The 26,239-nt window shown below is 37.2% G+C and overlaps 1 protein-coding gene across 6 annotated transcripts in view; it reads left to right on the plus strand.

Annotated features, from left to right (window-relative positions):
- The window catches only part of adgrl3.1 (adhesion G protein-coupled receptor L3.1), a 139,717-nt gene that overhangs the window by 4,169 nt on the left and 109,309 nt on the right, over window positions 1-26,239 (plus strand). For 5 of the 6 annotated variants that reach the window (XM_041982979.1, XM_041982982.1, XM_041982983.1 and 2 more), the window contains exon 2: window positions 11,583-11,663. The gene's annotated coding sequence lies outside the window, so the exon portion shown is untranslated. Of the gene's footprint in view, window positions 1-11,582; window positions 11,664-21,771; window positions 21,798-26,239 lie in introns of those variants that run through there. The other variant, XM_041982980.1, reaches the window with a different exon arrangement.

The raw sequence follows: 26,239 nt of genomic DNA on the forward strand, positions 1-26,239 counted from the left end.
TGGCTTTTCACCCTCTGCCTTTTGCTGATGAGAGCTTAAGGTAGGGCTTAAGGTAGCTGAACTCATGCTGAATTCTCTGTGCCCTGAGCCGCTATGAGCCCTTATATCTTTTCTGCATCTATTTGGACGAACAGTAAAGAAGGGAAAAAGTAGCTGGCTCTCTGTGTCCTGAGAGTCCTTTTCATAAAGAAAATTCCTGTCCTTCCAGTATCAGTCACACTGGGTGATGGACCCTTTTACTCAGTCCTTGTAGGGATCCTTAGTTGTGTGAAACCACTGGGATTGAGGTGTTATAGACTTTGATACATGCAATTCAAGAGCAAGTTATATCTCCCATAGAGAGGTACTGAGCTAGATGTTAAAGAGCACATTTAGTTTGAATAATCCTGCTGTGTCTTGGCGACTTGCATGAGTATGTGGTAGGTGTATTGCATGTGTGAGAATACCAGGTGCGGGTCCAGGAGCAGCTATAAATGGATGACCCAATGCTATCAAGATGATGATGATGAATATGATGGCTTGTCTCTTGATAGACATGGTGGTTGTAACGCTTGGTCATGTCGGAGGACACCTCAGAAAGTGAGATGACTCTCATTTTCCAAAAACTAATGGTTACTCTGGTAACCGAATGCTGTTTGGATCCACTTCTCTATTTAGTTAATTTATGTGTGGCAATGCAAAGGTCTGTGCCAGAGAGCTATGTAGATAAACAGAAGGTGGTGTTTATGCCCACAGAGACAACTAACCTGTCTGCATAACTAAGTTGTCACTCTTGTGGCTCAAGCTGTGAAAAGGAAAGAAGTCTTGGAATAATAACATTATGTTTTAATGAAAACAGAGCAGTATAATTTCAGTTATATTTAATAATGCTGGGATGATTCACAATCCTAGTTTCAGCCACACTTGGAATGCCAAGTTTAACCTAATTCAAAAGCCTTCCTTCTGCACTAGATGACATCTCTTTCCCGTATTGAAATAATGAGCCCAGATTCTTGCCTGTCTTCCGCGTCCACCTAAAGTGCTCGGTCATGTGTTAACACATCCTTCCTCCAACCCCTTTCCTCCCTCAAAGAATAACCCAGACGCCCTGTATTTTTCCAACGTTGACTGATGTTATGAGCTTCATCCTCCTGTCTTTATGTGTGAAACCCATGTCAGATATCATTCAACTCTATTAGTGCTTCACCATGCGGCAGGAATATGCAGCTGCTTAATTATGCCTGGGAAAGTGGGAAACTAGTAGTAGACTACTAGCCATCAAATCTCAGGGCATTCACTGACTCACTGCTATTATGACTTTGATTAGAACTGCCCTGCAGAGACATATGTCTCACTCAGCTTACGCATAGAGCTATTGAAAGGTTTTCTGCTCACCACAGCCATGCAGAGCTTATGTGTTCACAGTACATCTGCATACCAATGCCATGAAGTGTGCCCTATTAATATTGATAGCTTTTTTAATCCTTCTCAGTGGTTGTGGCATAGCTTAATAGTGAATTGTAGTCATTCCTTTAACCCATTAAGACATGATGTAGCATGTGTGTGCTTTAACTTTCAAGCCTGATAGGATGTTTGTATCATATCATCATTTTCAGCATGCACAATCATGTCAACATGATGAACATTTCTCTTAATTTAAGGTTGCTGGTTTCTTTATAAGCTAAGAAATTATAAAAATGTTTGTACAAAACGGTCTGAAAGGGCTAAACAACATGAGCAGCACTGCGATAATAAATCATCCAATCAAACTTGAGTTATTTTAAATAATAAAAAGCTGCAACCTGTAGTTGACTGATTAAAAAAAGGATTAACTAAATGTAATCAATACAGCACGTAATATTTTAAGAAACCATGCAAAATGATGCAAAATAGATGCTAATAGCTAATCTGCAACATGAAAAAGACGAGTGGGTGATTTGTATTCTGTATTTCTCTTTTTTATCAGATTTTTTTTTTTTTTTTTTTTGGACTGAGTAAAAATAAAATTGAAATTTTCATTCATTAATTTTATTATAATCAGTTAACTGGAGAAAATAAGAATGCTCCAACATTTACTAAGTAAAGTCAATTTTATTTATATAGCAATGAGTATAAAAGCAATAAAAGAAAAAAAAAAAAAAAAACAAACAAACATAAAGCAGGAATTAATATAATTTAAATGGTAATATTTGTAAAAACAACACACAATATAAAAATGAACTTATTAAAGCATGAAGAAAGGGTTAACACAAACATCCTGACTGAGACGTTGACTGACCAAACAGCTTGTTGTATTAAACCTCTGACATGAAAAGGAAATTTCCAAACACTTCTAATTTATGTAGAACTGTTTGCCCTATCAAATTCAGCCTCAAAGGAGAGTTGAATGAAAAGAAATCTCATTGACTCACCAAAACTTTATTACAGGATCAAGAAGAACATATGAGTCAAACTAATGACTAACTGACTATCTTTTGATAAAATGACCTCTGGACAAGCAATTCAAGTGTACAGTTGTTTGGCTGAAGCAATAAAATATATTTGGCTAAAACTAGAGTCATCTTTTCAAAAATGAAAATATCACGCAAACTATGAAGCAAGGTGGTGGGATTATTATTGTTTGGGGTTACATCGTTTCCTCAGGGAGTGATGTAACTGAAAGCTACCTCCAAGCAGTTTACAGTTATAGATTAATTTACAAATTTGGCAAAATGTTAAAGGTCCTCTGTAGTAATGTGACACCATGTGGCTTAATAGTTGAAGTTTACTTGTAAGGGAATCAGTAAACTGGATTATGATCCTCAGCAGAGTAACAAATTCCCCAAGGAATTAACTATCTTAACGAAAGTTTGAAAGTGGCAAAGCTGACTTTTGAATCACGTGTTTGACTTCTTTCTTGGGAGAGTAGACCACCTCTTCCTAAAGAGGCTGGAATGCTGTGTAGAATAAATTTAACCTTTTAAAACTAAAAAGAGAATTATTTATAATTTGATGCCAGTTCCCTGTTTAAAAAAGCTGAGGCAGGGATGACAACAACAAAACCAGGTAAATACTTGTAAGATTGAGATGATAAAACCTGCATTTCATCTGCTCAGTGTAAAACACATGAAAGGTTCAGAGGATCTGACAAAGTCTCTGTTTATACAAGACAAGGCTGTAAGCTAATATCAATTGGATGTGATCTTGGCACCTTCAGGCAGGACTGCATAAAGAAAAGATATGATTCTATATCTGGAATTATTGTGCTTTATGATTGTACATAAGCTGATGATTTTTAGACAGGAAAGGTGGAAAATCTCATTTAGCATCTACGTGCTTTAAGATTAAGTGCTTTGTTGTTTAAATGTGTCAAAAAAATAATTATTTTCTAAATTCTTCCATAGGAAATCCATGTTTTTATACATACTATACATATGTAAGTGGCTGCTTTGTTCTTCTAAAACCAATTTTTCACATAGTTGCTATCTCTCCTCAGCAAAGATATACATGCATACAAATATATACATACATATATATATATATATATATATATATATATAGTATAAAATAAAAACATATGTCCTTCTGTCCTTCTGGTCTACACATCTCCTGTCCATATTTCTCTTCTGTGCCCTTCACCTCCCTGCGCACCTCTCCGAGCTGTCACCGCTCGATAGAAACACACAAATACACACATCCATTTCCTTCTATGCATACTCTAAAAACACAACATGGTACCAAGAAACTACAATACCACATGTGTTTCACCTGTATTCCTACACACATGCATAACCTCATGCACTCACACAGACATATGGCAACTTGCTTGCAGCTGTAAACAGCACTGCCATTAGGGAGCTGGGTGGAGAATAAGTGTACAAGGTAAGAGTGGTTGCAGCTCATTCTAAGGTCTGCCGATTATTTTGCTCTCTGCAGGAAAGCATTAACAATAGCGCTCTCCCCCTCCTTCCAGACCAGTCCATTTAAAGTGTGTTTCAGTGTGTTTTATGTGTTAAGTCAGTCACCACAGTATTGATAGGAAATTCCTTGCTTTGTTCCTTGTTGGTTGACTGTGTTGTGCTGGGAAGACCTTGCTTGTTTAGAGAAGGGGCCACATGGAAATGAGTCATACACAATGTGATGCAACACAGCGGATCAGATTTGAATTATGGGGCAATGAACAATGAGGTCATCACAGGGCTGGGGGCATAAATCACTCGGTGCTGTGGCGTATAAGACAGCATTTCTTATCAATGGAGGAAGCAAGTGCGAGGTTTGAAGATGCCAGATTGTTTAAAAACTGATTCAGTGGTACAAATGAAACACTGGGCTGAATTTCTTCATTTGCTAAGACAATAGAAGGGGAATTCTGTTTTTATGAATAGTGTTTACTTGAGCCACGTTAACAGTGATTTTCTTGCTGCACAGTACAATGAGTCTAGAAATGTTTGCATGTTGTTGAATAGGTGCAATTTATCCTTTCTCACAGCTTTTTCAGGCATTTGCCTGACTCTCATATCCACTATACAGCAATCCAATGATATTTTCCATATCTTTTCCCTCCTCAGCAGATTGTCCGCAATCAGCGTCTGCTGTAATACCATCATCCCCTGGCCCCTCTTAAATTTCCTGCTTACTGGGCTTTTACTTTAACTGCATTACATACATCTTCCACTGCCTGTTCATCTGGATCCTTTCAACATAAACCAGGCTGAAAGATCTGACTCAAGGCCCCTATGATGGGACTGGTCATTTGATGGCAAATTTAAAAAAATAATATTGTCATTTGCTGTAGCACAGCTGCGATCCTGATTGATATCGAATGGCAGTTTCATTCCAAGTCTTGCGGAGTGAGAATATGTGCCAGAGAGTATTGATCTGTAGCCCTGCCGTTGGTGTAGTATGATAGGCTGAAGAAAAAAAAAATCTAAAGATGACAGAATGGTCATGTTTCATGGAACAAAGAAATAAGTAGATATACTATGGATGGGATCATTTGGAAGATAATTTAAGTTCATATCAATTGCACTTTTCTGCATGTTTTTTTCTAACTTAGCAGAAGAGTGTAACAAGGATTATAAATGTACCTTCTCTCCCTGGAGTTAAAAAGACCCTTTGACAGGTTTCTCAGTCTTCAAACATCCCAACTAGTTTCAGATTAAAGCACTGCACCCCCTTTGGCATGTCCCCGCCAATTTGTCCATGAAGTATCTTTCACATTGTGTAATAAAGTCATTTTACCACCTCTGTGTTGTGCAGGAGAGCCTGATAGTGTCACACAAAGACGGATGACTACAACTATGGCCTATGTGCCTGCAGCAATAACTTACATGGGCTGCATGTCTGTTTTCTAACACTGTGAGAAACTATATGCAAGTTCTCTTTCAGTGTGCTTGCATGTTGTTTGAACCCTCATTCCAGCTCTAACATAGGCATTATGATGAATGAGATAACATCCATCAAAGAAGAGATTGATAGTATTGGTCTAGGGCCTTAATTGTAGGGTAGTTTGGCAAGCCTTTGATTAATGATACTTAGTTTTTAAAAACCAATCTTTGTGCAAAAACAATTACTCTAAGCTATTTTAAGATTAAAATGATATATGTTATGCACATCTTTTGTGTTGTGTGTGTGCTTGTGCAGTCGTGTTTTTCAGGGATGAGTATAGTTGATTAGAGCTCAACAGTCCACAATAATTTGACAAATCAGCTGGTTTTATGAGTCATCCTACCCACCTTCCTTTCCCATTTTGTCCTTACTGTCTTTGTCTCTTTTTTAAGGATTTATATGGGGCACATAGACAAGACTCTATGCACACTGTTGCTCCATATTCTTCATGCTTATATTGTGTTTTTACATGTACATATAAGTGACTCCACCCTTTTAAAGAAGGTTTTGGCCTTGTCATAAATCTACACTAACAGGAATCAACACAGTTTCTGGGGTGTTACGCCACAATATGTAGTTTATGATATAATTACAAAGGGTAGTACATGAAAAAAACATCATGAAAGCAAAGAGTCATTTTAATTACATACAGAGGACTGATGAGTAATGTGGATGATGTGAGACACTGACACCACCAAGGCTTCTCATAATATAAAACATCATTGTTTTCCTGTGGGAAATTGAACGCGTCTCTCATATGAAACCTCTGCAAAAAGATGTAGAGTTAAAAGACACACAAGAATTAAACATGAAGTCATCTATCATTTGTTTATTCAAGTTAAGGTACCCAACGCCCAAAGCCTTTTGGCCCTTAGCACACAGCAGGGTAAGACCAGAAAGCAATGCAGATTCATACCTGAAATGCAGACATGATCCCAAAAAGTATTAGATCATTCTGTAAAATGCGCATTTCAGAATTTAATTAGTGCATTTTTTTCATGACTTCTTTTTACCATATTGCTAATTGGCACCTGCATCATAGTTAACTTCTTACACCTGGGATTCAGAAAGCTACATTTGGTTAAATTTAGGGGGAAAAACAGCACATGTAGTTATGGTTATATGAGTATTTAAGATGAATTGCTATGTGTATGTCTGTTTATACAAACACAGTCAGCAGTATTTTCCTAAGGTTTCCAACCATGAAAAAATCTTTTTACGAGGGTCACATTGTAAAACTATGGTTAAAAATGGATGTAGCATGTTTTCAGTATTTAGAATCCCTCAGTTAATGACACTGAGTTAGCTGAATTAGTATTTTTGATAGAGTGGGTAAAAATGTCTCTTTTTTTGTAAGTTTTTAAAACTCTCACTCTGGTCTTTGATGAGGACAAGAAAACTTTCTGAAGTGTCTTTTAGATCTTTGTAGACTTCGAGGGTATTCAGATTGGTTGAAGTTACTGACTGATTCTGAGGATGTTTTTTTATGGAAATTTAAGAAAACAAGTGTGGACCCAATGTTGAACATACGGTCACATTCAAGAAAAACAACCTCTGGAACATTTGCATCTCTACTTTTTTATTTCCTCTAATGGTTTCAAAGAGAAACAGCAAAAACTTAAATCTTTTAGTATGAATGCATTTTCATAGAAAGCTAGGCTGATGTATCTCTTCTTGACAGAAGATGTATTTCACACAGTTGTTACTACTGTGATACTATTTCTGTGATGTGAAGATACTACCTGGATAAATGTTGATTTGAATCACCTGACAGCCAGAAAGAGAATTAGGATTTAATGGAGAATTTTTTTCTGTTTTTTCTGATGTCTGCTTGGACTTTTTCACTGACTGCATCTTTGATCGTCTCTTGCCTCTCTCCCACTTGTTCACAGAAATGAGTCCTAATGAAAATTCTCATTTCTTACCACATTCCAATGCTCATACAAACCCTGTCCTTCAACGTCTCTCCTCTGCAGCAGACCTACTTCTGTTTAACCATTCTGCCTCTGTTCCTTACTCATCAATCACAATATATATATATATATATATATATATATATATATTATGTGTGTGATTGATTATATATTTTATATTATATATTTATATTAGGGCTGGGCACGTTATTATTGCCTTTACACATCAATTAATTACCACTGCTAATTTTTTAATGTGCATAATGCATTTTCTTATTTTTTTATTTCTTGTTCACCGGCTCTGAACACAGAGAAACCAGCAGTTTAAATTACAGTTGGACTTTGTAGTCTTTTAATTGTTTGTTGTCGTAACTGTGTTTGGTGATCATAGAAATTATTTTTCTGAGCTGGTAGCTGAGATTCTGGACTTTCTGTGGATACCACACATGTTTAGTTACATTTACAGACCTGACCATACACCTGTAAAACTGGTTATTAACCCCTTAACTCCCAGTATGGCAGGGTGTAGGCGCAAAAGGTTAAGCTAAACAGTCACGCAGAGAATGCAAATTTAGAGAATTTATAGACAAGAAATCTTGATAACAAACCTCTAAAGGTGCATGGATGGAAGTTATTATGCTTATTGTATATATTTTTCTCTCCTCACCATCTAGAAGCTGTGAGATTCTAATCCTACTTTCTGTCTGTTCACCTGATGCTGATATTCATCACATATTGTTCCTTCTGTGTTTAAAAGAAAGCAGCTTCACGCTTTAACTTCAACCTGCCAACTTTTTTTTACCTTTTAGTTAGTAAATCCTGAAAATTTCATCATTCTTTATCATAAATATTTGATATTATATATATTAGGAAATATTTTAACTATTGTTGTTTAAAGAGAAAACTGCTGCTATATCTGTTCATTTGTTTAGTGCAGTTGTCTTCAACCTTTACAATCCAAAGAGCCATTTTCCCCTCAGTCCAGGTAAATAAAACTCCTTTAGAGCGCAAATATTACAAGACCATTTGAAAAAAGACAACTTAGAATTTTGACAAATATCTACTATAAAAAATTTGTTGTCATTTTTGAAAAACCACATTTTTATTTCTGTTTTTACATTTTAAAATAAAGAAAAAAAATTTCTTTGCAAAAAATTTTCTTTGGAAAATTGTGGAAAATAAAGCTCACAGTTTGTAATCTGATGACAAGAAAAATATAATATAAAATAATATATATATATATATATATATATATGTATATATGTATATATACTTGCAACATTTTATGCAATTAATCGCGATTAAAAATTTAATCATTGCCCAGCACTAAAATATATATATATATATATATATATATATGTGTGTGTATGCATATATGCTGCTTTCTGAAAAAAACAAGGCAGATGAACAAGCTGTAATGTTGGGGGAGCTTATCACTTCACTTATTTCTCACTAATTATCTTTTGCCTTTGGCGATTTCCCTGCATTGAAGTGCTTGCATGCACACATAACATTTATCATTGGTATGCATATACATGAACATAAAAATGAGCAGCACAGTGAAGCCATCTTTTCATGCAGTCTTCGCCAAACAGAGAAACTGTTCCTGGCCTCCTGTGCAGGCTAATGGACCCAATTACTGCAAAGCCCTACCCCAGAGCTCCACAGAGGTCTAGGGTCTTACAATGTGTGTGGGTGTGCGTGTTTTTATGTTCCACTTGTTTTTGTGTGTCTACAAAAATCTTGCATGGCACACAGATAAAGACTAACAGAAGCTTCAAGGCCAAATAGATATACACTGTTTCCTGAGATTCATCAGCCTTCCCAGAAAACAGTAATGCGCTGATGTTTATGAACACACACAAGCAGAAAAGTACAGTTGGCATGCCAACAGATGCACGGACAAAACTGTGTGCTGCGTCAACCACTATACAAACACTGAAAATAGCAATAAAGAAAGTGCAGGAAAAAGCCTTAAAAGTTAAACACGCTTTACTGCTCTAGTTTTGCCTTAGCAGGGACAGCAACCATGAAAATATTTCATTTTTTAGCATTTCTTTTCTGTACACATTAATGGAAAGATTCTGTACCCCCGGCCCGGCGACAAAAGTTCACCTTTACGTTCTGGTACATGATCAGATTTTTTGGTAACAGACATCCCACCTGCTGTCAATTAGCCCCCCTCCAATACAGCTAACAAACAGTTCCTTCATTTAATATTTCATTTAAAAGTGAAAAAAAAAATGACTATAAATGATTATTATTTTTTCTCTTATGTAGGACCATGTTATTATAAAAAAAAATGAAAAAATAATCTCACTATTAAGATTTAACTGTATTTTGTTGCCACATAAAGAAAGTATGATGGATACAAAGAAACAAAGAAAGAGAGAAAATATAATCCAGATTTATTCTGGTTCATGCACACGATGCTGTGCTCATCAGTGCTCATGTGTAGATCACTAAGCTAGGGAGAGAGGACAGTGTTTATGTTATGGGAGGTCTTGTATTATTTTTATTTGTGTGTAAAATGGACAACAATAACGTCAGCTTAAGTAATAATCAGCATCTGACAGAAATGAAGAAGCACTGTAATTTATATTTGAAGAAGCACTTTTAAGCAGTAACACACAGGTCCTCAAAACTAGTGATGCTTCCAGTGGTACAGCCCAATGGATAGCTAGTTAACCCAAGCTAACACTTCCTTGGAAATGAATGAAAATGTTGCAGCTTATATAATGGATCAGATGCTAGCAATATCAGCTGTGGAGACTTTATGTTTATTTAGGATAATTGATATAATATTGTTTCTGTTATTCCTGTTTTAAGCCTGCAGGTTTTTAGATTATAAAACAATGGAGATGTTATTCACCAATACATTTACTAAAAGAGTGAACATACAGTAGTTGACCAAACAAAATGACTATATTAAGGAAGCATAGAGCTGTCACGTTATATGACATTATAACGTTTTTATTGGAAATTTTTTTTTAACTTTTTTGATATATTTTACTACTATAATATTAAACAAAAACATATTTTTGTCCTTGCAATGCACATATACAATTTTTAATTTGGTTTTCAGAAGACTAGAACATAGGCCTAATCACTTGTACATGTTAACCCAGACTAACACACAAAGATAAATGCATGTTTTTCGCATATTGTGTTGCTCATAACTTTCCCACATTCATATGTGTGCAACAATAAATCAAAGTACAACAAACAGTACTTGAGAAAAAGAACTGAAATGTGTATGCTTGAACATCTATAGCATCTCCATAAAATGTATTTTGCCGCATTATTTCTAGGTCGCAACAACATACTTGGCATACGTTACGTTCTAACAATAAAACGTGTCAGATTATAATGTGACACGCTTCACGTTTCTACAGTACACTGTCAGGTTATAATGGGATATGGTCAATTTTAACCTTCCTGTTAATGGTTCCTGGTGCACACCACTGCTATATATCAAGAGTTCGTGTTGTGAAAGGTACATTTATATATCCTTAGCTGTTAGTGGTGGCATTTTTTGAAGGGAACTTTTTATACTTTATATGATACTTTTCTGAGAACTGTACTATTGAGTGTATTAGTGAAACCCTTATTTTTAAGTTAAGATTGACCTGTGAGGTGTGGCTGCAGACTTTACCCTTGAAGTTCTTGAAGCAAAAGAATAAGAGCACAAGAGTAAGAAAACAGAGATGGTCTTGCCAAAAATAATGTTCATGGGAAAGAATGCCAGTGAGATAGTGAGTGAGAGGACTATAAAAATACAATGGAAAATGCAGAGATGTACAGAGGGAGATGTGGAAAGGAGAAACGACAAATAGAAAAAGATACAGTATGAGATGTGCTAAATACGAATAACTGTGCATCTGTGCACCTGGCATCTGACAGTAAAATGGTCCACATATACACCAGTTATCATGGCATCAGACAGTTTTTTTTTTTTTTTTTTTTTTTTGCTGTATGACGCCAGGAAGCGCAGAGATAGACCATTACAGACTTCAACACCCTGACACTTCATTATGAGGTGGAGCACACACTGGCATGTGCATGGGTACACACGCATAGCCACTTAAACTCTAAACAAGCAATCAGAAGCCAAAGTGGCTTGTGAAAGGTCTGCTTCTTGTGTTTGAGTGGGTTATGGCTATTCACATGATCTGGAGGGGGCCATTATTCACATGGCACCCCACATTCACTACATATTACAGCTATCTGTCTCTATTGTGAAAAATGACAGGGACTTCAGTTCAGTGAGCTTGAATAACCCCCCACTCTTCTCTCCCTCCTCCTTCTCTCTCATCTCTACAGGTCTAGGACATCCAGCTGCCACTGAGATGTGATTCTCTGCAGTTTAATTTCACTTTGAGGAAGGAAAGCACACAAAAGCAGGTAGGGATGTGTGTGTGTGTAGGCTTATATACACACCCTCCAACTGTATAATAATTTTAAGCATATTTAACCAGGGATGTTGTTCAGAATGCATTCGTATTAACAGAAGGTATATTTAGGCCTGAGGGGATAGCCACACAAACACACACACACCTGGTGTGCTGTTTTTGCCGACTCTACAGTCTGAAATATGCTTTTTCAGAAACCCAAATGCGACCCAGCACCCTCCCCAGAGATCTCAGGGTTCCATCTGTGCCAGGAAGTGCTCTAATTGGCCCGACAAATGTGTCCTCTGAAACTGCTAATCTAGTCTGAAATGAAACGGGCTTCAAAAAGAATACGAAACAACACGCAATATGCAGTGAATGCAACAAGATGTGAAAATAGCAGAAGGACTGAACAGAGTACAGTTGGAAGTGTGGAGACAGCTTGTACTGTTCGCCCCTCAGGAGCAAACAGAGTTGGAATTAATTGCAATCAGCTTACTGTTCACTGAAGGCATCAGCTGGAGTTTAACCACAAATGTGGACCTTCATTTGCCCATGAAGCCACTCACCACAACTTATTTACCGTGCATTTACAAGCTGAGCAGGACCTGTAAAATGTCCAATTTACGAGCCCTCTTTTAATTATAAATACTGTCTCCTAGAGTTGGCTGATGAATTGCACATCCAATTTATTGGCAATAGGAGGGGGTGCAGTTGTTGGATATTGACATGCTTGCTAGAGACTCGCGGTTGACATCAGTTATTTATTTATTTTTTTTTACCTAGATGAGAAATATATTGCATCCTTACTGTATAAAAACCCTTAGGTCATGTTTTCATATGCGATCCTATTCTTTATTGATTGAATAGGCTGAGAGTAATATGAATGCAGGAGATGTCTCTTTCTCCTGTATGATTTCCCATTTCTCTTTGTAGTCAGAGACATTTAATGGTTGAGGTCATTTCACTCAAGGTGCCCACCACTTGGATGGGGGAAAAATGTTGAAAGCAATATTAATAAAAGATAAAAAATAGAAAACAATGTGGAAAGAATGGTTTTCTAGATACAAGTTGTGAGGATCCGAAGGCTGATTTGGAGGCTATGTCAAAGTTAATGATTCTGATTGGTTTTAGTTTGACATTTCTATTTGAGATTGTCAGATTTTACCCATATTACAGTAATTTATTTTTAGTTTGAATTCGTTTAATGGTTTAACCAGTGTGAGCTCAAGATGTTAAACCTGCATGAGTTTGTTCAGCCATTTAAATGCACTTCCTGTCCAGTATGTCTCACCCTTCACTCTGATATGACTCTGAATGCTTGCTTTGAAATCAAATTTTTAAATATCAAGGCTGCATATTGTCTTTATTTCATCGAAACAATGAGTAAAAAAAGAAAGAACAACAGGAAATGGGATATATCATTCTTCGTAGGGGGGATGTGCGCTTTTCTCTGGATGAAACAGGTGTTTCCTGCTCCACGTGTGCAAACACGCAACCTTCATTCACCAAAATGACTAATGAGAGCACAGACTGAAATACAATCTGCACTGGTTTCATAGGTTAAACAATGATTACATATGAAGTGAGTCACACAGCATTACAACATTATACACACACACACACACATGAACACACAAGCTGACATACACTCATGGACATGATACACTCATATACAAGATATCAGTTATTGTAGCTTTACAGGCTTTTGTTTTAGTATATTTAACATGTTCCAATTAATAGGGGAAAGCATAAAGCTAACATGCACTTAAGGATGCACACTTACATGCATGTAAAGATACACACATCTAGTAATCTTAGCCATACCAAATCTTATCCTGGTGGAAATGTTTATATGTTTTATAATTTAAAAAAGCAGAGAGGGACATATGCACGCAGTACATCCTAGTTGTAGCGGTTAGCTGTAGAAGTTCTTAGACCCTACAAGTATAATAGGGCTCTTGGCTTTTGAACTTTGTGAATCTCGCAAAACATGCCTTCACACACAAATATATATAAACACTCATGACTTCCTTGTTGCCATCCCCCATTTCAATACATGTGTATTGTTTTATAATTTGATCTTTTCCTTGAGTTGAGAGGCCTTTGTCCTGAGACAATAGAGCCCAGAGTGTAAACCATGCCAGCCAATGCTGTCCACACAGCTGCCCACAGAATAAGTGCAGATTGTTCAGGGTCTAAGTTGAAGGCTAAGAGGCAGGCACTTGTGGCATGTGTGTGTTGTCTGTACTTGCGTATTTTTGTCTGCACTGTCTGAGTCTGCAGGATGGAAGTCTGTTTTTGAGAAGTGGCAGATGGACCAGTGCAATTAGACTCAGCCTTCTTGTGTGTAAAAATGTACGCTTGCACGAAAACACATGCAAACCCACACGTTCATGTGCACCCAGTTCCATAGAAAATGCAGATGTCTCTGAAACACTACACCTGACAGATGCTGTAATGGAGAGTTGAGATCTATCTGTCTACTGGGGCTAAGTGATAAATCAATGCTATAGATTGTTGTTTATCAGGATAATGTGAACAGATTTTACTGCTGTTTGCATGGACTATAATGAGCAGGAATTACTAAAAACCTTCCAATTAATGTATTAAATAGTTTTTGTTTTGCACAGATGAAGAGTTGTGATCTTGTGTAACTGACTGCAGCGCTGTGCTTTGAAAATACAGTATTAGTTTTATTTTTTTAAATGAGTAATAGGTTATTTTTTCCTGACTGCACTTATGAAGATGACATTTAACAGAGAAATGCTTTAGCACATAGCGATGTGTAAGCAATATATTATTTTCTATTGTTAGTAAAATGTCATGTATTTTTATGCAGGCATTCATTTGAAAGCAATTTTGCTATTCTTTGTTTAAATGCAGGTTTTTCAAATGTAATTACTTATTTTTCCTATTACTTTTCTGTGTCATATCTAATAATACATTATTGTTAATTATATTTAATAGGAATAAAATGGACTATTTAAACGTATTATTCTGAGCTGGAGAGGATTGTTTTAGGCACCGTAATAAACTGAGAGATAAGTTTTCAGATGAATTGATGATAATAAAGATATTAGTTGTTGTCCCTTTAGTCATACGCATATAAAAATATAATTGATATAATAATATAATTAATAAAAGAAAAAACCTTGCCTAAACTATTTCTGTATATTTCCTCTACTATCAGCTATACTGACATGCTGCAAAAGCTTGTGACTGAAAGATCAGGGTTTAAACTCAGTATCTGTGAAAATCTTGGCTCTTAACTCCCTCAGCAAGTACCATCAGGGCTGTGATCTATGGACACTTAACCTTTAACTTTTCCAGCGGAGCAGCTTTGTGTTCAGTAGTTCAATGCCGTGTGACTGCGCTGCACAGCTCCCAGGTGCGACAGCGTTAATGTGCGACTGTGATCCAGCTTTCTTTCCTCTAAGCTGCTCCCGCTCAGTCATTCATGCAAACATGAACACATTCTTTTTCAGTCAATGAGCCAGACTAAATGAAGCTTATGATTTGATAGCTTACAAATACGTGTCATTTTCAGTTATTATTCCAGGTATGACTGTCAGCAGTTTTATTGCAATTTTGTTGTAGTTTATCATTGGCAGTCAGGAAGAAATCTGTTGGTCTCACTCTTGCTGTCAACTGGCTTTGTATCCTGTTGACTTTGCTAAAGACACCAGTCGTTCCCTTATGTGCTCCTCCTTGCTCCCAAGATCACCACAGGGCACCAAGGGAGCAAGCATGTACACACACCTACACAAACACTGCCCACAAGTACAACGCATTGCCAACTGAATGCTGTAGTACAACCCCCAGCACACCTTGTGCAACACATACACATGCATGCAAGTGCTTGACAAGAGGGAATAACCCACAGAGACGGTCTCTGTCAACAACTTGGAAAAAGCAGCTATTTAGGGCCACTGCAGTCCAGGAAGGATAAGCCATCTTATTTGTGTGAAGAGCCTTTATGAAACAAAACAAGCTATGGCAGTAAATATTGCCCTTTCTTCTCCCCTGCGTCGTCTCTTCTGTGGTTTTATCCCATATGTGCAGTTGTGCTTGTGAACCTGTTCCAATCATGTTGAATATATTGTGAACTTCTGTTTTTTGCAGCAATGAGCAGATGCATTCACAGATGTTTTCTCTCCATGTGTCTATTTACCAGTTCAGTTATCCCCATTACACACTTTAGAGGTTTTTTGATCTATTTTAGCAAGTTCAACATGAATTACAGCAGAAACGCTAGTTAGTAAGTATATTTTTAAAAAAGCTGCTTTAACTGAATTCTTGCTGGAAAAGTCAAATATTAGATTCTATACTTATAAGAAATGTCACATTCTATAAGATGTTCTGGTTAATACTTTAGAAGAACACTGTGTGCTGTTATTCTGATGTTTAGGGGACTCTTTTGGGTTTTAGACTTTTATATTTCAGATTTTCAAATAAATAAGCCTTTTGCATCCCACATCTTCGAGGATTAAATACTGTGAATGTGCTCCTTCTTTATTCTTGATGGGTTATTGTAGGCAAAGATGCAGACTCCCCAGGGATTCTTATGTAATCCTCACATTCAGTTCATGTTTTTGGAACTTGAATCTATCCAGAAATACTACAGGTTTGAAAGGGAATCAATACTCAAGACCTCAAGCTACAACCTGAATACGAGATCTGAGCAGCACTAAATGAATTTTTGATCAAATATTTCTCACTGGCACAATTAAGCATTGATGAAACAAGAGATGAACATAGTGTTGCAAACCCTAGGTTTCTTTTATTTGGACTTTCTGACTCACAAAAATAAACTATTCTCTTGCTACACTACTTACTGAGATATACTTCTTTTTAACTGTAAAACTTATTTTAAAGTCAGTCAATATATATATATCTATATATATATATAGATATATATACTAAAATTCTGTTTGCAACAAAAGTAAAAAACATCACAAGCTGTTTTTTGTTGGTCTTATTTATGCAATGTACAAAAGTGCTTTGATAGTTGAAGAATCACCCATTTATTAAATATTTTATACATCTTCAAGCTTTTGACTAAGTGGTTAATATTGGTAAACCATACATCTTTTACATGTTTTTGGTTTGTGTGCATTGCTAAGGATTTAACAGACAGTAACACAACCTAACATGCCAACATGGGACAAAAAGACTCAATATGGCAGTTAAAGTAATGTACTGTTACATTTTTGCGAAAATAGCAGGTGAAAAATGTTGCAGTTGTTGGCGGTGATACTCAACTTCCCATCTCATCTCCATTCCTTTGCCAAATATTGGAATTGGGATCGACCTCAAAAAATCCACATTGGTTGGGCCCTACAAAATAAGTCCAGTTTTTCTTAACATTCTTCTGCAATTGAAGAAGGCTGAACAGAAAGCTGATGAAAATTTGCAGAGAATCACCCTCATGAGAGCCCATCAATCCACTGTGTGGCCCTGTGTCCTCGCGGCAGTGACTCAGTTCTGTGACTGCACGCTCGGCCATGACAGTCGCTCAGCTGCTGGAGTTTTGAGACTCTGGACTGTGGCTAACGTATCCTCTGGTCAGTTTCTGGCCAACAACAAAGCTAATGCCAGAAAGATCTTCTCTAAAGTGTTGTCAACATATGTAAATAAACAACACTGCGATTTGACATATGTATAAAGGGCAAGTCTACTGAATTCTTGGGTACATAGACCAGATTAGACAAGCTAAATGCTTGACAGGCAGGAATAGTCTATGGGTCAGGTGCAGAACAACGTGACACAGGTGAAGTAGAGAAATCAGGAGAGTCAAGTAGAGGAGCAGGGGAGGTGAATAGCGTAGGAGACAAGGAAATAAAATAAAATGCCAGCAGCCAGAATGCAAATTGTGCCACTGACACATTTAACTTAATAGATGTACATATTGGTGAATCATAATTTGTTGCTATTTATGGTACCTGTTGTTTGATTAGTTTGTGTTAATAATAAAAAATAATAATTGGTATCAGTTACAGGAAGAGTGATATTCAGAATTGGTATATGGTATAATTGATCTGTGTTAATAATAAAGCATCAGTGGTATTTGTTATTGGTCTGTGACCTTTTCAGATTTGGAATTTTATTTCTTTATTTTTTTTATATACATACATGAATATGTCCATTAATTATAACAAATGTCATACCCTACCACCATTAAAGGAGTTTAACACTACAATTTAAGAAACAGAAAAATATAATTAAAAACTTTTTTTAATTGGGGACCATTTGAATTTCCCAGCGACCAACTCAAATTGCCACCTGTGGGTCCCTGGGACTCGCTACATTGAAAACCTGTCAAAATCACTGCCCCTTCAAGTTCTGTTAAATTACTGTATTTTCAATGCCTTTGCCTGCTCTGGCTTGTTGATTGGAACATATCAGCCCACAGGGATATGAAAACTGCAATAAGATCCAGACTTCTACCCTGTGTGATTTGAATATGAAATGATTAGATTATTGATTTTGGCTATTTGGATCTACCACCCCAGGTGATACTGAGGCAGCGCAATCACTGTAGCTGACATTTAGCACCGTGTTTACCTTTGCTGTCCCCATTGATTGCATCAAAATCACCATGCATATATCCTACAGAAGCTCATTGTATCATCAGTTTTGGATAAGTGATGGATAGAGCTTATCAGGAATGCAACAGTGGTGATCTTTGTCGGTGCAGCAAATAATGACATTGCCCTGCAATCATAGAATCGTGGTGTTTGTGAGCTTGGATTTGAAAACCTTTGAATTTTTATTATACAGATGGTTGATGGAATTCATATGACTGTCAAATTATTCCAACCTACGTTTTTTATACATGTATGATGAAAATGGAAGGATATTCATGCCATTCCTTGTGAGACTGATGAGCGCTAGAACTTAAATCCAATAATATGACAAACCACTTTATGTGCACGCCGAAATCTAAAGTTCATCTCAGCAGGGAACAGTAATAAGTCTTGATTTTTATGTATTGATGTTCCAGGTACATTTCTTGTGTTGAATAACCACCGCTGTGCCTCCCCAGTCCCAGTAAACTTTAAAGAAAATCTCTTCCTCAGTTTTTGACTTTGTTTCCTAAGAGAAGAGAAAATGTAATATCTAACAAAAGTGTTTGCTGACAAATACTCCCATATCACTGCGGACATCTGTCATGAGACATTATATGCACATCACTGCTCTGAGCAGTGCTACTGTCAAAGTGACTCAAAAAGGCTGTAATGTTTAATGTGTCCTGTGATATGTGAGAGGGAAATTTCTTTATATGTCAAACAGAGTGTTTTCTTATGCACAAGTCAAGGTGACAGTCTGTAAATAAATGTACTCTCCTCCCAGGTAGATCCATCTGCACTTCTAATACCATTTCCTTAGCAGTTAGACAATCCAGAGTTAAGTGCCTCCTTTTATATTTATATACCAGTGTTGGTGCTTATGCATTATTAAATTATGAAGGGCCCAGTAAGCACACCCAGAAAGGCCTTTTTAAATAAATATTTCAAGACCCTGATATACACAGTTCATATCTTCCCTGTGCAGCAAAGGCAAAGGTTTCATCCTAATGTCTTATGCAGAAATTATTTCCCCCTCCCGCTAAATGAATCTCTGGGATCTGTTTTTTTTTTAAGTTTGCTGATTCTGAACAAATCTTTGAAAGTTAGCATTTTTTGGAGAACATACTTAAAAACTACTATTAGAGAAATAGAAGCAGAAATCTAAATTTCCAGGTACTGAGAATCTCAGAGTCTTTCATATACTGTGGGGTTAGTTTGAAATGGAACACAGTGAAGATAGTAAACTTTTCTTATCATTTTCATGAAGTAGTAGAAGGAAGTGGATTGATTTGGTAGATGATAACAAGGACATGGGAGCGGCGCAGTAGAAAAGATAATAAAGCACAGCATGGAGAGAAAAAAAATTAACCAGAATATTACTTTGTTTTTTATCTCATTTTACATTGTTTATGTTCTTAAATTTATTTAATGTCTTTTAAATGTTTTTATGTATTCATATTGTTCAGCGCTTAGTTCAGTACCTACTGTTTTAAAGTGCTTTATAAAGTTGGCTTGTCTTGGCTAGATGGAAGATTGGAGGAGGTTGGTAATAAATAGAAGAAAGGAATGAATCTAAACTGAAAAAAAAACAAAAAAAACAAAAAACAAAACCCTACAACAAAAATATTTGCACGAGGATTTGATCAAACTCTCCTGCTAACCAAACCTGAGTCTTTCATGAGGGTTTAAATCTAGGCCACGAGTGTCGTACCATGTCTGCCTCTTCTTCAAAGCAGCATCATTCACTGCTGAGGTGGCTGTTTCTCGTACTGTACAGGACAACTTCATCTCTTGCAAATACAATTGCACGCACACACAAAACCCTGCCTCTGGCTTTAAGGCATGGTTTTGACATATCCATTGTGACAGTACTGGGTTTAGAGTGCGGTGACGGAGGAAGAGAGGGAGATGGCGATGGGTGGGGGCGAGAAGGTGGTATGAAGGAGAAGACAGATGAATCAAAGGGAGAAAAGCAGCAGCAGTGGCAGTGGAATCAGCATCAATGCATCTCTCATTGACATAAGTGAGTGTATCAGAGGCAGTTTTGTAAACCATTAACCTCACCCTTATGGGTTACTCAGCTCCAGTACCATGCAGGAGGCACATTATTGTGAGTAATGTGTGACTGCTTTGTAGGTGCATTTATATGGTGGCACATTTGCTTGTTTTGAGCATCAATTTATGTAATTTTGCCTGTCTTTATCTGCTTTGTTGTTTGTCAGGCATATTTCTACAATTACGTTCATTACTCTTGGCAGAAATGTTGAAAAACATGACCTTTTCAACCAGGAAGTCCTGGACAAGACAGAAACCATTTTACATAAAAAACTGAAAAGTGAATCAGAAATGATTAGAATCAGATTGAAAAGTAATAAGGAAACAATTATATTTCTGTGTTAGATAGAGATGCTTCAGGGTTTTGTTTCCATACTATATACAGAGCTTGGCATCTAATCTTTATAGAGTATTTTTATATATTTTATTTCTTATAGTATATTTTTTAAGCCTGATTAAATGTGAGCATTCCAACTTCTGTAGTTTGTTCAGAGACGTGAAAGATTTTTGTGTTCATTTTCAGTTGAAGACTGATCAGAGATTTGGTCTCAGTGCTAGAAAGGATTGACAATACATGAACTGGTTATGTGTTAGACTGGTGCACAGTTAACTTTGTGCTCATTGCTCTCAATAGCATAAACTTTACAGCAAACTCTGTCTCTCAAGTCCCTCACACATGTTTAGGATAGTTATGCTTGTGTTTTTGCAAATATTAGTGTTCCCTGTTTACCAGAAACACAGTTTGGGTGCTCATTTAAAGTATCAAGTTTGAAGCTGGTCATTAGTCCAGCAGAAGATACTGGTTGAGACTGCATGATGAGAACTTTGTGAAATCGGCTTTACGGTTTTACTGCATACAAAGGAAAAAGTAACAAAGACATAAACTGTTTAAAAGTTATTAAACCAAAGAGTAAAAAGTAAAAAGGAGAAAAAAGCTTGGCTTGTTTGCCTTCAGGTGTCACTTTTTGTCTTCATTATAATTAGATTTAGCCACCGCAAAGCCTGCAACAGAAACAGCAGTTTCAGTGACTGAAAAAAGTGAAAAAACAACAACAACAACAAAAAAAAAACAGCTACCTGGAGGCCTACCTCCGGCTAGCTGTCTACAATTACTCGCTGCTCTCCAAAAAGGAGATCATCAGCGTGGTTAGTTATGACTATTTCATCTAGTTTTATTTATTTATTTATTGTTCATTCATAAGTTCTTTTTATTACAGCTGATGTAACTTCAGCAGTGCTTCAGAGTTACCTGGCACAGGAAACACTTCTGAAATTTGATTTTTCAGTTATGTAACATTGGTCAGAAAACGTCTGCAGTGATGGGTAACCAGCTAGCTGTAACTACTGGAGTTTAGTCCCTGATTTCCTTTACTTGCAATTCTTTGTGTTGCTAGATTGAAGTAGGTGTGACATAGCGAGATGATTCTCTCACTTTAGTCATGATCATATTTACTGCTTTGTGTTTTTACAGAAGCATAAATGCCACTATTTGATTAAATCGCTGATGTTATGCTCAAAAGGTAAGCTAATTGTAGCATTATCTGATGTTTGAAAGCTTTGTTTAATTAAATCATTTATTTGGAATTTATTGAAAGATTTGATGCCACAGATTAAGAGTTGGATTCAAGATAAATACTTTATTAATTTGTTTTAAGATTTTCTTTATATCTTATTACTGTTAGCACTCCCTCTGTCGTTCTGTCTTCCGCAGTCCACTCTGTTTCAGTCTCTACATCACTCCTGCTTAATTCCTCCATCTTTTATCTCTTTTTCCTTCCTGACCTCCTCCATGCATATCATACTTTATCTTCTTCCTTCCTCTCTAATCTTTCATATTCTCCTCATTCCCCAAACCTTCCTTCTACTTCACTCCTCCTCCGTCTCTCTCAGTTCTTCCCTGCATATCTCCACCTCAGCTCATCTTGTCTCATGAGGAAGGCAGTGCGCATAGAGTTGATTAGACTGGAGCATTAGAAAGTTCAGAGCAGAGCAGAACAGAAAGCGGTGTCTAGCCGCCAGGCATTGAGGAATCAAAACGGATGTGCCTTACACATGAGGTCGTTGCCGATGGATTTTCAGGGTGGTTTCAGTGCATTGGATTTCTGGGAGCTTCGTCAGAGCAGTCAGAGGCAGCCATGCAGAAACTGCAGTGGTCCGCTCAAAGCCGGAGCCTCCTTCCATACTTAACATAGAGGTGGAAGATTTGGTGCACACTCTAAAGTTCTTCACTTCAAGCTGTTCTGAATGAAGATAATTTTATAAGGATAAGATTATTTTTTTTAAACAAAAAAGGGACATAAAGCCGACATTTTCTCTGCACAGCAACAGAAGCAAATTTCTTTTGTCTTATGCAAAATAATAATAATAATAATAATAATAATAATAATAATAGATTAGATAGATATAGTAAGTGTAAAATTAAGTCTGCTTCATATTATATACCATATAATATTATATTATATAAAATAAAACAGATATTTAGAAAATTTGAAAAATGGCCTTTATATATAGAGCGAACATAGAGTGAAGATGGCATGAAGCTGCTGCCATTAATTTTTTTCAGTGAGGACATTAAATTGATACTGCAATGACCAAAGCATGTCACATTGATGTGGGGGTGACCCATACCTTGAAGGCGACTCTGCAGCACTCTGCAGTTCTTAGCTGCTGAGCTACACAAAGGATTTATAACCACGGCTATATGAAATGAATTGACGCCCAGACTGCTTGTCTTCAGGGCACTAATGACAATTGTGCACATTCCTACAGTCAACCAGGCCCTCACCCACCTACTCACACATATACATCTGCATGCATCTATGTGTGTGTGCTGTAAATGTTAGAAAACCGCCAGTGGGAGCGAACCATACGGTTGCTGGTTGCACCAGCCAAATATACAGTTTTAAAATGAGAGACACAAGCTGACATGACTGTTTGTCTTGCTGATTTAAAATTTGACCAGCACAAACGTGACACTAACTCATTATTAATTGTGATTTTAATGTGGTCCGAGGGGGCTTGTATGTGAGTTGCCCATTTCCCAAAACATCCAGACACATTCAACTATACAAAAACATGTTGTGGTCGAGACGTCAAGGCATTCGTACTGTTTGGAGCTGACAGTTTTCCTCAGCCTTTAGTCACACCGAAGGGCCACTTGCTGCCAGTCAGCATCTCAGGCTTCTGTTCAAAATCACTTACAGTGGTTGTTCTTGTGTGCAAACCTGCTGTATTTTGCTCCTCATGCATGTACTTGGTATGAATGTACATAAGGGGCATAGGTGTGCTAGTTTGCATGCGCATGTGTGTGCTTGTGTCTTCTCATTATAGGCCACAGGCCAGACTCCCACCAGCTTCTATCCTGATTAGTCATCCCTTCAGCTCCTCGCTGTAAAATTAGCTTCTTGAATATGTGTGTGTGTGTGTGTGTATCACCATGTGTGTATGGTCAATCCAATCAAAATTCTTCCAGCCTGTCTACCTGCGCCGATGATTATTTGTCATACTGCCTGTACTCGCTCCCACTCTCTTACCCAAACAACCTCATTCCACCCTGGTCCTTCACACATAAACACACAGGCATACTCACATACTCCATGGTGGTTAAACCTACCCTAGCAAGCCAACTGAAGGTAATTTACCATAGCCTGGCGGACACATGCCATTTTACTGAACATGGTGGTACATCCCCCCCTGAGCTTTGCTCCGCGATAACTGAGAAGCAAAGGAGACTGAAGAGACGGAAGGAAAAAAATAGCTGAAGAAAATCTAAGTGAAAGAAAATGGCAGGGGAAAAAAAGGCATGCATAAGCTACTGAGAGCCTACCTTTGCAGTTACAGCACAGTGCAAAACAAACTGGTCTGACTAAGTGCTTGTACATGATAGAATATTTAAATGAACTTTGTTTTTATTTTCCTCTTTTTTTTTTTTTTTTTTAGATTTTTAAAATTTCGTATTTTTGGGGACAGGCAAGTGCTTCAACTGATCGTACTTTGTTACCACAAATCTCTGTAAATTGTTTCTTCAAATTGAAGGATGTTTTCTTTCATTCATGATTAAACTTGTTTCTATTTCTCCAGTTAAAAGAATAATGAAATACAGGTGGACCACAAAACATGATAAATTAGTATACTTGTTCTTTTTTTTCAGTTTTATTTTTTAGCTACCACCATCTACTTTGCATACAAACACACACACACATCCATGTCTTAATGCTACTCTTTTCAGAATATGAACAGGATAGAGTACAAATGCAGGATGGACACTTTTAGGAGTTTATGCCTGCAGGTTGAGGGAGTAGGGCATCTGGTCTCCAAGTGATAAGCATGTGTATGCATGAAAATGTATGTGTGTAAGTTTATAAGAGAGGATGTGTGGGCGGGGGGAGATTGGGCAGGGAGTGCAGATACGCGTGCATGTAAGTGTGTGCGTATGACACACGTTCACAAGGTAGCCTAGACTGGTCAGCACTCATTAGCCAAAGGAGAGAATCCCCGAATGAGGCGTGCAGTGACAGGCAGGATTCTCGTTAGGGGACTGCACGCACACACACACACACACACACACACACACACACACACACACACACACACACACACAAGCGCACACACATGCGCACACACACACACTCTGGCTCAGGTTGCCTTGGTGCAGAGAATCAGCCCAACATCAATTAGTTCATGGATGCATGCATTATAGTGTGTGAGTGTAGCGACCTTGGCGACAGCTCTGTTAATGCCGACCCTGTTGGAAATGAAGATTCAGGGCAGAAAAATATGGGACACAGAGACCATGTCACTTAGGCATGCAAAACTACGAGGGAGTGGTCTGTCCTCTTGGTGCTCTTCAGCACACAATGCCATTGAGACTGTTGATTGTGATCATTTCATTAACTTGTAGTAGTATTTTTTTTGTTGTTCAAATAATAAGAAAGAGACCAGACCCTGTAAAGAAGAGAATCTGGAGTTGAGCAGTTTTCCAATTTTATCTTCGGAGTATATTCAGCATCACAGCTGGCATACCAAACTCTCTTCTGTGAAAATAACAACGGCTGATACTCTTGTTAATTTGTGTTACATTATTTTATAGGCTCTGTGAGATAAATCTTACTCTCCCTACCCTGGGACTTTCCATAAGTTTGTTAATCAACAATTTAGTTCCTGTGTTGGACTTCTTCTGGTCCCAACACACACTACTGAAACTTCTGTCTTGCAATTAGGTAACTATTAATCTTTTCCAGACTTTTGGGTCCACTCAGCCTGAAACTTTAAAGTAGCATTACGCAACTGTCAGACCTTAGAAATATGTACTTGACTCATTTTTTAACCTTTTAATTTTCACTATTAAGTGCATTGTTACTTATAAGGCCTCTTATTGACTATTCAACCAATTAAAACTGTCACAGCAGCACAATCATAAGGAAAATTAATTGTTCCAAATTTGTTTTAAATTTGTGGTATAGTTAATTGTTTATTTAGCAGACATGCTTGAGACAGAGATACTGTAGATGGATACAGCAGCTACATTTGAGGGCCTAAATCCAAAGACAGATATTTCTTTTGGTCTGCTCCTGCCCATTGGGGATGGCTCCAGTGAGAGAAAAAAATTCCCTGATTATTCATCTTTTAAACATTTAGTATTACAGGGTCTCGTGATGTTTTCCAGGCCTTCTATGCAGGACCATCAGATGAACACAGAGTGCAAACGCCTTACATATGTTCTGATAATTAGCATAATTACTGGCTGTCTATTCATAATATTTCAACTAATCAACACATTAAGATGATAAAAGGAAACAGGTTACACAAACAATACATTGCTTGAGGCAGTTGCCATTGTCTATTCATTATGGACTCTGTAGATGGAACATATTTTTATGTCATTATCTGAGCATATGGGAGAATGCAGCCCAGCTGAATTATGAACGTAACTAGAGTGATTTGACTTTGAATTAGTCCCGCT

This window comes from Melanotaenia boesemani, chromosome 4, assembly GCF_017639745.1.
Source record: "Melanotaenia boesemani isolate fMelBoe1 chromosome 4, fMelBoe1.pri, whole genome shotgun sequence".
In the NCBI taxonomy this organism is placed as follows: Eukaryota; Metazoa; Chordata; class Actinopteri; order Atheriniformes; family Melanotaeniidae; genus Melanotaenia; species Melanotaenia boesemani.